The sequence below is a fragment of the Panthera leo genome, chromosome C2 (assembly GCF_018350215.1).
Source record: "Panthera leo isolate Ple1 chromosome C2, P.leo_Ple1_pat1.1, whole genome shotgun sequence".
Classification (NCBI taxonomy): Eukaryota; Metazoa; Chordata; class Mammalia; order Carnivora; family Felidae; genus Panthera; species Panthera leo.
Window position 1 is genome coordinate 84986348 of NC_056687.1, and position 16459 is coordinate 85002806.

Here is a 16459-nt window from a genome sequence, read left to right on the forward strand (position 1 = left end):
CTGAAACACAGAGCAAGACACAAGCCACAAGTGCAGGCCCCAGTGCCCAGATGACCACCACAAGCTGAGCTGGCTTGTTATGACAAAGGTGCAGGGACCGAGGGCCATATCCTTAAGAGAGCTCCACTCTGCCCATGGCCCTCAATCAACCCTTTTGATTCCAGTATCTCTCACTGCATTGTCTCAATCCATGACCTCAATTTTGTTTCATCCCTTTACTCCTCCATTTCAGAGATTGCTCTGTTCTTCTCCTGCCCCACAACCAGCTGTCCAGAAACAACATGATAACAAGTAAGAGCACAAGCTGTGACTTCACCCAGAGCTAGACTTGCCTCCCAGCTGCAGCAACCCAATGACTTGCTGTGAATTGAAGGAGATGACAGCACTTAACTGCTCCAAGACATGGTAAGCACTCAACAATCCACAACTCCCGTGGCTGTTGATTAGCCTTGGGGTCATCCATCATTGCATCCACCTCCAAGCTTCATATCTACTGTCTTTTGAGTTCCAACAATTTTCTCCCCTCCCTCTCCTCTCCAACCTGCCCCTTATCCTTCAGCAAGAGTGACAGATCCTATATAACTGTAGGACCTCACAAGCTTCATAGAGGAGGTGGCTTGGATGATGGGTCTAAAAGACAAGTAGCCTTGGGATCTGTGGATCTGACAAGAAGAGGGCATACCAGAAAGTGGGAAATGGTGAATAAAGACAGAGACAGGAAAGTATGTATCTAGAGTTCTTGTAGGGGAATGTAGGGTCTCTGGTTTGGCTGGATGGTGGGGTCAATGCCAGAGATATTAGACGTCAAGATAGACAGAGGCTGGGACCATCATCTGCAGTTTCAGGGAAACCACAAGCATGGATTTGTGGGGGTAGGGGAGGGGGGAGCAGGCTGAAGGGTGACTGTATATGAGATGCATTGGGAAGAAAGAGACCCAAGATACAGGTCGCCCCTCAGGGGTGACCCTCGTGTCATACAAAACACACAAAATCGGAAGCCCTGAGCTCCAAGATCTGCAACCAATGAAGTGAGCCATCTTGGGACTTCAGTTGGCTCATCGGCAAAATGAAAAGCTGGACTTTCCTGTGGAGTTACCCAAGTTCAAATACCAGCCTGGCCACTTATCAGAACAAAAAGATCTTAGGTAAAGTCTTGAATATTTTGATGTCTTCATTTCCCTCATCTGTAAAATGATGGCAAGGGCCCTACTTTCCTTATGGTGCTGCTGCAAAGACAAAGCATAGACAACCATATTGGCATGAGATAGGAACTTAAAAAGGAAAAGATCTGACTGTTAAAAGTCCTTCCAGCTTAAAAAGAAAAAAAAAAAAAAAAAGATTCACAGTCCCTCCTATGACAGTCCTATCCTATTCAGAAAAAATCCTGGAACCTAATCTGGGCTAGTCTGGGGTACAACATGAAAATTTCCTTCTGATCCATTAAAAAAAAAAATTGCATCCTTAATGATCCTTTCCAGATTGTCTTCAGAAAATGAAAATGTATAATTAGGAAGTTAGAAAAGCAATTGTAAAAGTCTTGGAAATAATAAAACTCAGTTAAGCCTTTGATTTCTAACTCAGACTTGGCCTGCATTTAGAAGAGGAAGGGCTATCCAACAGGTATGCAGGCACACCGCTTGTGTCTTCCCGTGACTCATGGAAACTCTGGAAAGCAAACAGACCACAAAACTATAACCAAGTGCTTGCTCAAGTCCACCAAACCTTATATGTCCCCAAGTTTGTCTGTGACAGGTCAGTTTTGACCCCTTCCAGAATCTGAGGACCAAAAAGATGATCTATTTCAAGACTCTGACCAAGAAGGTCCTGTTTCAGTTCTTAAAAAAAAAAAAAAATCCCAAGAGTAAAAAAAAAAAAAAATTACCAAGTGTTACTAGTCCTATTCCACCCTTCACATACCTTGCACTTACTTACCCACCATTAGGAAAACATTTATCACACTAGCGGGTTTCTAGATGTCTGTCTCCCCAGAGACTGAACATAAGGATATGTCTACTTCATGTTTCATTCCCAGTGCCTCCTGTATGACCGTCACCATACCTACTATATTTTCAACACCTGTGATCCAGGGCAGCCTGAAACCACAGTGCATATTCTTGCAATTACACCTACCGCATCCCAAAGGACTGAAGGAAAAAATACCCGGAATACATGAGCGAATGAGCATTCACATCCCATGCCATTCTTTCCACCCCAGATACCCTTTCCTTTCATTTTTGAGACTTCTCAAGTCTCCTCTGGAAGACACTTCCTTGTTGATCCCCACTCACTTCTGACTGTGTCTCGCCACCGTGCCTCTCTCAGCAGTTAGCACTCAATGCGTGTTAGAGGAATTCTCACCTCTTTCACTCTGAAGCAGTGTGCTACATTGAGTAGGCTCTCTCTGAGCTTTGCCCTTTTGGCTCTCCTTCTACTTCATCTACTCAAAAAGTCCCCACTTCTTAAGCCTCCTTCTTCCTGCCCTCCTTTCCCACAGATGAAACATCTTTGAGGTGGACAGAGCAGGGCACAGGTCAGAGATTCTCACCTGACTATTCATCACAATCATCTACAGAGGTTAAAAAATAACAGACGGGGGCTCTCTGCGCCTCCCCATTCAATAGACAGCAGCGTCTTCGTGTGCAGTGCCAGCTGCATCCTCCAGACATGATGGTGGAGGTCAGAGTGAACGGATTTGACCTTATTGGGTACCTTGTTACCACGGCTGCTTTTAAATCTGGCAAAGTAAATATTGTCATCCCAAATGACTTCTTTGTTGACCTCAACTACATGGTCTATGTGTTCCAGTATGATTTCACCCATGACAAATTCAATGGCACAGTCAAAGCTGAGAATGTGGAACCCGTCATCAACAGAAAGCCCATCTCCGTCTTCTAAGAGAAAGTTCCCAACAACATCATGGGGTGATGCTCGTGCCGCATATGTTGTGGAGTCTGCTGGTGTCTTCACTACCATGGAGGAAGCTGGAGCTCACTTGAAGGGTAGAGCTAAGAGGGTCATCATCTCTGCCCATCCTGCTGATGCCCTCATGCTTGTGATGGGCGTGAGCCATGAGAAGTATGACAACTCTCTCAAGATTGTCAGCAATGCCTCCTGTACCACCAACTGCTTGGACCCTCAGGCCAAGGTCATCCATGGCAACTCTGGCACCGTGGAGGGACTCATGACCACAGTCCATGCCATCAGTGCCACCCAGCAGACTGTCAATGGCCCCTCTGGGAAGCTGTGGTGTGATGACTGAGGAGGGGCCCAGAACGGCATCCCTGCTTCTACTGGCACCGCCATGGCTGTGGGCAAGATCATCCTTGAGCTGAATGGGAAGCTCACTGACATGGCTTTCCATGCCTCCACCCTCAACATGTCAGTTGTGGATCGGACCTGCCACCTGGAGAAAGATGCCAAATACAATGACGTCAAGAAATGGTGGAGCAGGCATCGGAGGGCTCCCTCAAGGGCGTCCTGGGCTACACTGGCCAGGTTGTCTCTTGCAACTTCAACAGTGACACCCACTCTTCCACCTTTGATGCCGGGGCTGCATTGCCCTCAATGGCCACTTTGTCAAGTTCATTTCCTGGTATAATAATGAATTTGGCTAAGGGGACTGGGTGGTAGATTTTGTGGTCCAGATGGCCTCCAAAGAGTAAGAGCCCCCTGGATCACCAGTCCCAGCAAGAGTAAGAGGAAAAGAGAAGCCCTCAGCTGCTGGAGAGTCCTTGCCCCAACCCTTCCCCTCACACACTGAGAATATCCTGACCTCTATATGGTTTCCATCCCAGACCCCTTGATAAAGGGGAGGGGCTTGGGGAGACCTGCCTTGTCATGTGCCATTAATAAATACCCAGCCAAAAAGAGAGAGAGAGAGAGAGAGAGAGAGAGAGAGAGGAAAATAACAGACGGGCATGTGAGATCATTGCTTTCTAGAAGGAAACAGATCACAAGTCACTGTTGGAAGTGTTTGTCTGTGGAAGGAAGGACTGAAAGCTGGATGGAAGGGGCAGACACTTTCTTTCCTGTACTGTGAATTTTTACTTTGGGCATGCATGTCATTTAATTTTCTTAAAAATGGAAAAAACAGATCCTCAAGGTCTGTTCCCAGATACGATTATTTAGTATATCCAGGAAAGGGCCTCGGCATTGGTATTTTATTTAAAATTTGGGTGATTTTGATGCAAAGGCAGAATTGGGGCCCAAGGGAGAGAAAGAGGGTGTATATGTGTTGTGTAGGTGTGAATGCACATGTGATTCTGTGTGGCAGGGAGGGGGTTGGGGGCAGGATTCCACAACTGAAAAATTCCTTCAATATTCCTTGCCTAGAAGTTTCTTCAGCCTTCTCCCCAGAAGCCAGATGAGACAGTGGGCTCAATTGCTTCCCCCTTAGGAAAGGCCAGAATGAAGCTTGCTCCCTATTGGAGGGCGAGTAGTGAATGGTGACAAGCATGGACTCAGGAGCCAGGCAACCCATGTTTAAGTCCTGGCCCTAACTGTGCATCCAGGAACTTCTCTCTGCCTTCGTGTCCTCATTTAGTGTTGTGTGAACATGACACATGTTGCTATATCCAGAGTACTTAGAGCCAGGCCTGGCATGGGAAAAGCACGGTGCAATCACTATTAGCACAAACAGGTGACAGGTGAGCCCCTTCGTTATCATGAAAGTTGAAGCGGGTCACCCCCTTCGTCATCTGTGCCCCTGTGGTGCCTTATTGCTGGCCCCGTGGAATCACACCATAATGCCATTGTTTGGTCACATGCCTGTCTGCATTACTGGGATGTTACTGCCCTAAGGGAGACCTTGCTGCCCCTTTAATATTTTGTTGTCCCTTGGACATAGAGCAGTGGCCTTTGAGTGCCTGTAAAGCAGCCAAGGAAGTAGCCACTTAGTTACAAAGCTCCAGCATCCCTTTCTTCCAGAAAGCCATTCTTGACCTAGCTGAGTTTAACTATCTCCTGCTCTCTGTCCATGGACTCACCTCCTGGTAGCATGTCAACATTTCACCACCTTAGGCTGAGATTCCATCTCTCTTTCCAGGTGAGGGCTCCTTGGCGATAAGCCTTTTCTTCTCCTGTGTTACACACTTCCAGATTTCAGTGCATTTCTTGGCATACAGCAGGAGTGCAATAAATGTCTGTTGAGTCAGACTGCTGTTCTCATCTGACCCCAGCTGACACTCTCTGTGACCCCTACAGAAAGCAACCAAGGTGTTAACTTGATGTATAGTCTCCATATCAATGTGGGTGGGGTGGGGTGGGGTGGGGTGGAGGTAGAAGGTGGGTTTCTCTCCACGAGAAGCATTTTTTTAGTAAACAGTCTGCAGATACTTGAAAAAGAGGAACATGTTGTGCCCTGGTTCTAAAATCCTAGGTAATTATACTTCATCGGCAGCCTGGCCCTTTGTTCTTTACCAAAACTGCATAGGAATATTCTTGCCATACTATTGCTACTATTAATAATGTGTAGACCTTATCACATTACAAACTGTATTATGAAAATTGAGTGCCAACACAGGGGAAAACTGATAGGACAAAGCTACCTCATTCTGTTGATAAGGGAGCAGACTTCCTTCGGACCGAAGTTAGGTCCCTTCTGGGCATGGGAACAAACAGCAGCCTCCTCAGCCCCAACCCCCTCCGTCTGCTCTGCTCGCACCAATCAAAGGGATCAGTGAGGACTTTGTGCCAAGTGCTGCCTCCTGAAGAACCCCCTATGCCTGCACCATGGCCAGCAGTTTGCATTCAGAGCAACAAGCAGGCCTTTCAAAACACAGGGACACAGCCCAATCCACACAGTGTTCGCTTTGTATAAGGACGTCTTCCTGTACTTTCCACTTCAGTCTCCCAGACCACACCTGTAAATAGGGTGCCGTCCTCACTTTTGTGTCTCACCCTCCTCCTGTGTGAACTGTAAATTCTTCTAAGCCGAGAATGGGCGGGGGAGGGGGAGAACCCTCTCGCTAGATTCGCCCCTCTTCCTCCTTGGGGTTGCCCAGGGCTCCTTGGGAGGGCCTTGACTCCTTCGGATTGTGGTGCTCTGTGAGCATTCAACGTACAGCATTGCATCAGCAGGAAGGAGAAGGTTTCCACCTACAGTTCATTAAACACAGTTTTGCTGTGCACATCCTCCATTAGGAAGTAGAGCATCCAAGTCCAGCAATCTGCCGAAGGACACTGAGGAAAGTACCTCCTCAGGGCTTACTTTTGCCTACAAAAACCAAAAGAGGTCTGAGCCCAAAAAGGATGTGGTGTAACTTCCTAAAATCACCTCCTATTCTTTTTGGGAAAAGACTTGCCCAGAGACCCAAACTGATTTTCCTTATTTCAAATGCAAATTGCACACACACACACACACACACAGGCACACACAGAGACACACACTGTGAGAGTTTTTATGAGGTAAATGGTGGTGTCGTGATCGTCCAAGTTCAGCACCACTTTTTAACTTTCCATCACCAGGCCTTATCTTTCCAGAAAACAGATGAAAAGGTCTGAGGGAGGGAGGTGATCATAGAGATGGGAATGGCTTTTATTAGAAGAGTGTTTTCCCAGACCTTAACTAAACCTCATCCACTTTTGTCAGTCAGGGCCGACAGTTGAGAGCAATATTAGAGGAGGTAATTGCATGTATCAGTCAACAGCTTTTGTCCTGCAGCCGCTGAGAATTACAGTAAAACGGGCACAGGAAAACAGCATACTGGATTAAAGGCAAAAAAGATCTTTCTCCAGTTTCTCTCTACTCACCAGCTGTTATGTTCGGCTGTAGAGACAGAAGCAGCAATAATATCTGGGGGAAATCTAGCCTACCACAGTCTGGTTTTTTTTTTCTCCTTCTGTTTTTCCTCCGCCTTAAACGTGATTAAGCTTCGACTTTAAAGAGAAACTTTCTCAAAAAGCATTCTATCTCACCATAGCAACTAAGCTATTGACCCTATATGAATTTTTCCCCCCATTCAAGTATATGAGCACATGTAAACCTGAACCTTCTACCATTGCTTAGACTGACTATAAAACAACCACCTCCAAGTTTTTGATATCACTTACTAACAGGGCCCAGTAGTTGCTTAAATAAACAGTTGGCAAGACACAGGTACGTACGCGGATGAAAAGTTCACATAGGGGTCCGAAATTCACCCCCCTGAAATGCCTACGCCTATACACCAGGCACAAATCCCCACAAGAGAAGTGTGGTTGTCACCAGGTCCCTGGTGCTGCGGACATCACACACTGGCCCCCATACCCCAATACTAAAGGAACTTTAGGAACTTTCTCTCAACCAGAGAAAATAACCAAGTCTGTCCAAAAGCAGCCAGAGACTTTGGACACAAAAGAGGAACTCTTAGGGCCGAGGTGGCGACGGTACCTTAGAGGGGGAACCGGCTGAGCTGGGAAGGACAGAGACCAACTCCAGCAGGATAGCAGTGGTCCCAGGTCATTACTGAGTGTGTTAGTGAAACCAGGGGCAGCGCTGAGTTTGGCCAGCTCCACCATGACTCTGGCAAAGGTCAATTGGGATATGGGTGTGGCGGGCCACAATAAAGTTGTTGTTATTAATGAACTTGATCCTTAGATACTTTAAATCCTCTAGCCACGATCGATTTCAGATGCAACAGTAAACACGCCTTTTTTTTCTTAATTTTTTTTTACTTTACTTACAGGTCAGAAACTGAGGTTTAGAGAAGTAAAGCAACTCAGCCAAGTTAACATAACCAGTGAATAATACAGGCAGGATTCAAATCCAGCTCTGTCGTTCACAAAGCCGTGCTCATGCCGCCACAACTTCTTCTCCCTGGGGAGGGGGCACGTCCAGCAATAGTTGAGTATGGATGCCGGGGATGAGGGGAGCTATAGGATAAACCTGTAGCATTTTCCTGGGACATCAAACCCGTTCAAATATTAGTGAGTGTCAAATGGAACAGGAGGAGTAAGGTGGTGGGGGATTAAGTAATTGCATTAATCAATATTTTATAGCATTTTTCACATTAAATCCAATGGCTGTATTAGGGAGCAAGATGCAATATTGCTATTTTTAAAAAAGATTGAATAGGTAATGAATTAATATGATTCAAATTCAAACACTATAAATAGTACAAAGTGGAAAGTTTCTCCCTCCCTTATCCCCAAGCCCCCAATTCCCAATTCCCTACTCACTAGGCAAATTATTACCTATTTTAGGCATATGCATATACATATATCATATATATATGTATATATATATATATATATATATGATAGCAAGTATATATATAGTAATTTTTTTTTCTTTTTTAAGCAAATAGTAGCCCACTAGACATGTTTTTCTGCACACTGCTCTTTTTCATTAAACAGGAAACCTTGGAGTTCATATCTATAAACAACTCCCTCATTCTTGTTGACAGCTGTTAGTATTTCATTAAATTGATGCCTCATTATTTATTTAACCAATCCTATTAGTGGACTCTCAGAATGTTCTGAAACTTTGCTACTACAAACAATGCCTCAATTAATAATCCTTTACATGGATCGTTTCACACATTTGAGAATATGTATGTGGGATGCATTGCCACAAGTAGAGCTGCTAGGTCAAAGGCATTTGCATTTACATTTTGACAGATATTAACAAATTTCTTTCTCTGGAAGTTGTACCAATTGGCAGAAAGCCATTTCTCAGTATTATCAAACTCTTTTCAGTTTGCCAATCTGACAGGTGAAAAATGAAATTTCACTGTTGTTGTAATTTGCATTTTTCTTCCTATGGGTGGGGCTGAGTAGCTTTTCCATGTCCTTAAAAGCCATTTCTCTTTTAGTGTCTGCAAACTGTCCATATCCTTTGCCTACTTTTTATAGGGTTTGGGGCTTTTTTTCATTGGCTTGCAGAGTTCTTTTTAGAGTACAGAAACCGTCCCTTTGTCGGAGACTTGAGCCGCGCAGTTTCCCCTCACCCACCAGTCTGCCTTCTCCCGTCAGTTTCCACTGAGAAACCCAGCCCCACAGTGGCAGCATGGCACTGGCAGCCTGACTGTCCCCATGCTGACCCATGTTGACCCATCCGCACCTGAACTCTCCTGAAATCTACTTGTGGCCTTGCCAAGCTCCCATCCACATCTTGGGTTCATCCCCCAGGGCCTGTTCTTGTCCAACGGATGTCCAAGTCACCATGATCTGGCTATTGCATCTCCAAGCTCCTCTGAAGAGGTGAGGAAGTAAGAGAACGGTGAGAGCTGGTGCATATTCTCAACACCAGACCCCTACCAGGATCTCTACAGGCCACTGTGTCTTCTCCACTAAGCATGCCCGAGATCATGTAAAGTGCCTTGATAATAATAATCGCTCTCACGTATTGAACGTTTACTGTGTGCCAAGCACCAATTGAAGCACTTTACATCTATTTCCTCATTTCATCTTCAAAATGTCTCAAGAAGGTATTATTATCATCAACCTCTTCTACAGATGACAACACAAGTGACAGAAATGTTAAATAATTTGCCATGGGTCATATAATGCCAATATGAAGCCAGGACTGAAAGTCAGCTATATATCAACCTAACCCAACCCTGAAAATTGCTGTAATCTTCAGCAGATATCCTGGCCACCACTCAGGTTACATATATCACATGCACGTACACACATATACACACACTGTAATACAGGGAAATCTCACTAATATTTTATGAGATTAACAAACACTTTATCCTAGTACCAACATGATATGAGGTCCTGTGGGCTTACATAAGCAAATTAAAGATGTTTGGGGCCTTAGCTTGCCTAGTTTTAACCGAAAGTCACGTAAGTTGTACAAAAATCTAAGGAAGTATCCAACTTTCCAAGAATCAAGGAAATAATATCTAGGAAAAGATGGCTTAAGAATTATGACAGGGGCTGGTCCCATGGGTCTACTTGGAAGTGATGCTGTGTTACTGAAACTTACACAACTCTCATATCCAAGGTAGAAGGTCATCCCAACCCTCAGCACATGCAAATGAAAAATCTTCCTACAATAAGTTGCTTAGGGATGCCTACTTCCACCTTATAGTTCCAAGGCCTAGGGCTATAAAACCAAACTTCCCCAACTCAAACCCACATCTCAAAGCCAAATATCCTGGGAGAGACACCAAAGTGACTCATTTGGCTATGTCTCTGCCATGCCAGATGAGGCCAGCTCATGTCTGTGCTCTGCCCCCCTCTGCCTCATTCCCTCGATGTGACCACAAGGGAAACAATGATCCGGTTGCATCTTCATCTTGACAGTATCAATGCAGCCCAAAAGGACAACTTCTACGCCATCTACCTCGGACAGCTGTGGCTAAAGGACACAGTCAATCCCCTGACTGAGTGAGTCTATGCAGGAACTGGTAAAACACGACTCTCTTGCGCTAGTTCTGTAAGGGATTCCAGCCAGTGTATATGTTTAACTATACAGTCAGATTTTGGACACTCCAGCTCAAATAATCCAGATGGCAATCTAATCCAATTTTTAGTTCCTCTACCCATATTCCTTTTGATCGGTTGACTGTTAATTCATCCCTTGGACTGAAAGATAATCTATTCATTTACCATCCCCAAAACATTCTGAGTCCCTGTTGTGCTATAGGCACTAAAAATAAAAGGATCACACAAAAAAGTTCTTAATTATAAGGAACTTATTGTCTATTAAGTTACAGGAATTAAACTATTAAAAATTAAAAAACTATTAAAATTAAACTATTAAAAAAACTATTAAAAGCAATTGCAATGCTAGGGAACTTCTGTTTGGATGGAAGTAAGAGTCCACGGGATGACCCTCAAGAGCTGAAACCAGGCAAGATGGCAAAGGATAGCCAGGGGAAGCGATGACTGAGCTAAGGCACTGGCAGGTCTAGAGGTAGTAGGGAAAATAATCCAAGTAGAGGTGCACCGTGAGCAGAGGCCTGGAGATGAGAAAGCCATCACTCACTTGAGAGGCGACAGAAGTGAAGTATGACTGCAACCAGAAGAGCTAAGTTTGTAAACATGAGCAGGGGCCGGCTGTGAAAGGCCTTGCATGCTTTGCCGAAAGTGTCTGACCAAAGGTGGGGACAACCACAGAAATAAGTGTATTAAGCAGGAGCATGGTACAACCACAGCAAAGCTGTTCAGGGGGTTAGTCATTTCATCATAGATTGTAAATGACTGTTGAGGCTTAACTGGTTAGTGTTTCAATAAGAGACAAAATCTTCAGCAAGAGAATGAGTCCCAGTGTAGAACTAGGAGAAATCAAATGAAATTGGTGTTGGTGGGCTAAGTGCCCAGATGTGAGAGACCCCATTGGTCTTTCCCAAATCACGCTAAACGATATCTACCATTTCTTTCATTAGCACAAAATTTCACACACACACACACACACACACACGCACACACACATGCAATATCACTTATACATCAGATTATTCATTATAGTATTAGTTATCACAAGATTGAAAACCTAAATATTTATCAGTTTGGGACTGTTTAAATAAATTATGGTAAATATATATATTAATTGTATATATATATATATATATATATATATATATATACACACATATACATATATATATATAATGGAATACCATGAAGCTATAAAAAAGGCTGAGGGAACTCATTATTTACTATGTAAAAAGAGCTTCAAGATAAAGTATTGAGCAGAAAATGCAGAACAGTGCATATACTACACTATCATTTTTCCCTGAAAGGTACTGGGAGCAAGTGGAAGGGAAATACATATGTATTTTTGTGTGCGTGCATAAAACAACCCTGGAAGGAGACACAAGAAAACAATATTTGGTGGCCAGTAGGAAGTGGGTAGCCAGGGGAAGGAGGCTTCACTATATTCCTCTTTTGTTCCTTTTGAATCATGTAAATGTATTACCTATTCAAAACCGTCCCTGTCCTTGAATAGCTCACGGCCCAAACTGATAAACACACGTACAACAGGCAAGAGCTCATTAAAAATATCTAATAGGCTATAAAAAAAAAAATATCTAATAGGCTATAACACGAAGGTAAGAGAGGGGTTAAACAAATACTTGGTCCTGGGCCAAGAAAAATACAATTGGAAAAGATCATATTCCTCCTATTTCAGCCAACGTTTCTGTTGAATATTTCTCAACTGTTCTCCAGGCCCACATCTTGCAGGCGTATCTTTACACCTGCGTAAGTTCAATCATGACTGAACACCCAGGGAGCTTTTTCCCCAGTCCCCTCACCTTACAGATGTGGAAACTGAAGTACAGCAGGGTGAAGGTGCTGGCTTCAAGCCAGGTGGGTGGTTGGCAATGTCCTACGTGAACCCATCATGGTGTCCCTTCCATTGGCAGACGCTGACACTACAAGCACAGAGCCAGCGACATTGGCTGAAACACAATTTGGTCTGTGGAGATTCCACTTGCCAAATCTCTTTGGGGACCCTGAATAAACTGTGTGCCCACCAGCAAGTGAGATGCCACCTCCTCTCCCCTCAGCAGGGGCAAAGGTCAGCAAACTTGTCCAAGGAAGACAGAAGGCATCCTTTCCTGGGGAGTGTTCTTCAGTATCTGAGCTCACTTGGTCCTGGCCACCTCGTTAGACCAGCCCCCAAATCTTGGAACCTGTAGTTCGGTTTTTGTGCAGAACAGAACATGATCCTCTGTGCAGTTAACAAACTGAAATCTCAGCATTAAGTTGCAAATCTTGCTTTAAATGAAACAAAAGAATGGTCCATCAACTCATCATCCCCAAGCTTCAGCCTTTAATGTCTTGATAACAGTAGAGTGATCTGCTCTCATTTGCAAATCCGCACACACCCTGGCAGGCAGCCTATGAGCCCGGTTCAGCACCTTGTGGCTTCAGAAACAGACCAGGGCTTAGCCTGAGGCAGCTGGAGTCCTTAGGGATTTCAGAGCCCTGACTTGCTCACATTTCTTTCCTTTTTCCACAGAAGTGCTCTTCCTGTCCAGGACCTTTCCTTGCTCTTGAAACTCCACACAGTTAACCGTTGATCTCCCCTCTGCCCTCCTCATCAGCCTCTTTATTCTTCTTGCTCCTTCCTCTGAGCTTTCCAGCAGCAACCCCATCCTAAAAATAGCTCCCCCCCTTCATCCTGCCTGCTGATTCATGGTCTTTCATGATCTTCCACAGTGCTCTTCCTTTTTTCCTTTCATTTCTAGGTGCCTTTAGAGTATGAGGGGGAAATCTCACTTCAGCAATTTAAAAATAAAACAATCATAATGTAAATTGCAAAAGTGGTGAATATTTACTGAGCATTTACTTTGTACCAGGCACTGAGCTAAATGTGTGTGTGTGTGTGTGTGTGTGTGTGTGTATTTGTATCCAGCATGCATGATCTCAGAATAAAAACATCTTCTGAGCTATTTTTGTCTAGAAACAGAATATGATTGGTTTCATACTGTCTACTCTCTAAGATGACAATAATCGATTGTGTTACCATCTGACTGCTTTCAAGTAGCCCCTCATTGTGTGACAGCCACACTCGAACAAACCATCTGGCTGTATGATGCTTGCACTGTAGCCAGAAATGTAGCTCCCTCCCTCCCAGGGAGGGAGCCATGAGACAGAGCTGCATCAATTTTATTCTTATGCTACAAAAACTCAGATTTCAACATCTCTCACCAGAACCACATCACTCCTGCTTGACATGCTACCTCAGTTTGAAGCTACTCAACATGACAACCCAACAGCCTCAGTCTGTCTGAAGAGTTTGGAAAAGAAATGAGTGTGAAGATGAGCTTTGAAAATCTCTCACTTCTACCTACAAAGATTTTATCAAATGTAACTGCCTGGGTTGGGGACTTGGATAATATCTTCCTCATAAGGAAATTCCACTAGAACTAAATATCTAAATAACTCATGGAACTTGTGACACTATATTTTCTCTGCACCAATTGTCACTTTTAAATTACTCAGTTGAACGTTTAGCTTATTCATCCTATTAAGATAGAATGGGAACCAGCCTCCCTTCCTCAACTCTTTCCCCCCTCTAACTGGTCTTCCTTCCACATGCTGCCAGAGTGGTATGACCAATAAAAATACTTGAGTGGAATTAGTAAACAGACATACGATCGCTTACTTATTTTGCCCACTGATATATTCCAAGATAAATGAATTAATCAGTGGTCAGGAAAAGCATATTAAAACAGGAAGTTCATTATTGCTTATCAATTTACATCTTTGGTTTTGTTTATTAATGATTCTTCCCAGTGCTGGCAGGGATGTGGTCAACCGAGAGCATCCTTATATTCTTGACAAGAGAATTTGACAACACGGTTTTTTGAAAAGCCTTCCTACTCTTTTGTTCCTAGGAATTAACCTTAATAGCCTAAATATTGGACAGATAAAAGAGTTTTATATAGAAAATGTTTTTCAAATCTGAAAATATGAAAAGTTCAGCGATCATGAAATGTGTAGTAATGGTGGTACAGCCGCTCAACGAAATCGTATACAGTTACCAAAAATGATTACTAAATTTATATAATGACGAGTGGAAAAAGTAACAAAACACGCACATTGTGATGAATACCTATGTCAAACATTCAGAGACACATGCACAAAAATGCTAACAAGAGAAACTTGGCTTCCCAATCCTGGCTTCCCAGATTGTAAATTGTGTAAAGTTACGTGGGTTCATCTCTGTTGACCGATTTCCTCATATTAACTATAATGTGATGATAAATTTAATAACAACAACAAAATAGCTGATGCCTTAGGAGTGCTGTAGGGAGGTAAATGAGTGCTGTGGATGACAACATAAGCAGCGAACAGATAAGCTTACTATACCGATTACTATAAGGGTGATGGAACTGTGGTGCTCTGTCTTTGTTTTCTAAATCCTCAGTGACGTGCTAATAGTACACACATCAGGATGGGGATCTATTTATCTTTCTCCTCTCTCCCTGGGAGAAATGCCTGGATCTGGATGACTTCAGCCATGGTGCTATTGTCCTCTCCTTCCTAGAAATTCCTATAGAGCTTCCTGCTTGAAGCTATTGCTTGGCAGTGTTTTTATGCTGCCTGGAGTTCTTCATTACATTTTATATGTACATAATGATCCCTGACTCCCCACAACGTGGCTCTTAGGAATATGGCATTTTGGGTACCTCCTTATGGACCCTTTGGCACAGAACCTAATGTGCCACAAGCTAATTTGATTTTTAAAATATGTTGATTTGACAATCACACAGATAGAAGCATGCATATTGCCCATAATTTCAACATTAGTTCTTTTTCCATTTCTTCCTTAATCATATTTTATTTCCATAGTCACACAGGAGCTAAAGAAACAAATAAATGCTGGCGTGGTTTTCCTTGATTTATATTTCACATCCACTTAGTTTTACAGCTCAGGAGAACCTGAAGTTAGTCTTGTTTCTAAGATTCATTCTGTATCTTTCCTGCACAGAAATAAATAATCTAGGCCAATGGTAATTAATTCCTAGAAAAAAAGATGTACCCAGTGGAAAGCTGGAGGATAGGCCATATAGGACTTCTAGGAGGGAACCCTTTGGAGGGTAGGATTCCCTTCAATGATTTGAATGATGCTCTCCATCCAAAGGTAGGTATTTCTGCTTAAAGGTTTTTGTGATGCTATTTCCCTAGGGCAAGAGCCCTGTAAGCAAATACCTTTAACTGTGCCAGCTCCTTTTTTGTTTTCCGCAATTAGCTTATCTCCAATCATATAAACACACACATGATGACTGTCTTCGGTTATGGAGGTAAGACAGGAAAAAATAGGTTACTTTAGCTTTTAGAGTTGGTTTGAGGACAAACCAGATTAAAGCTTATATGGATATACAAAATAATAGGCAAATGCTGTTGTGTGCTTTCCTTAAATTATTTTATTACAAAGAACATATTAATTATAATAGAAGCAAACTTGGACTCTGTGGGTTTCGAAAAAAAATTCCTTTGTAGCATCACGGCAGGATTTCCCACCATTTCACTCTTTCTGATGAAATTAACTCCCCATGGTTGGTCAGCAGGATAATCTAATTTTAGCCAATCAGCTTGGGAGCTGCCGTTGACCTCACAAAGGGAGAGAAAAGTATCTGCAGTCATAGCAACCACCCGCTCAGCTCTGATCATCTCTGGACTCTTCCGCTTAATGACAGACACCGGCTTGCTTCTTAGATGATTAATCTTTTCCCCTGTGAACCTCCTTGAATACATTAGCCAAACAAGTCTGATAAATTTGTTTATCCCAAGACAATCATTAGAAAATTACCTGCAAAAGTAATTCTCACTAGAGCAGTTTGTGAATGGAAAGCCATATGGCAGATGAGAACAGAAATAAGCAATAAAATCTCTTGCTGTACGTTGCAACAGGTCAGGAAAGTTTTTCCTCTTTAAAGTTTATCATTTTACATTAAATCACTAAGTACAGCAGTGTAAAGCCCATTTTATATGAGCAAAAGAACCTTCTATCTAGTCAGTAGCTGTTCCTCCAACACCGCACCTAATAGGTGTTGGGTTCCAGGGATGGCCT

The 16459-nt window shown here is 43.2% G+C and overlaps 1 long non-coding RNA gene and 1 pseudogene across 3 annotated transcripts in view; one reads left to right on the plus strand and one right to left on the minus strand.

The window, feature by feature from the left end:
• Positions 1-578: 578 nt before the first annotated feature.
• Positions 579-16459, minus strand: part of LOC122229815 — a 54102-nt gene continuing 38221 nt past the window's right edge. For 2 of the 3 annotated variants that reach the window (XR_006207139.1, XR_006207140.1), the window contains 2 exons: positions 9041-9172; positions 7670-7795 (listed from right to left, as the gene is read on the minus strand). This is a non-coding gene — a long non-coding RNA (uncharacterized LOC122229815). Of the gene's footprint in view, positions 1666-4985; positions 5197-7669; positions 7796-9040; positions 9173-16459 lie in introns of those variants that run through there. The other variant, XR_006207141.1, reaches the window with a different exon arrangement.
• Positions 2665-3662, plus strand: LOC122229814 (annotated as a pseudogene).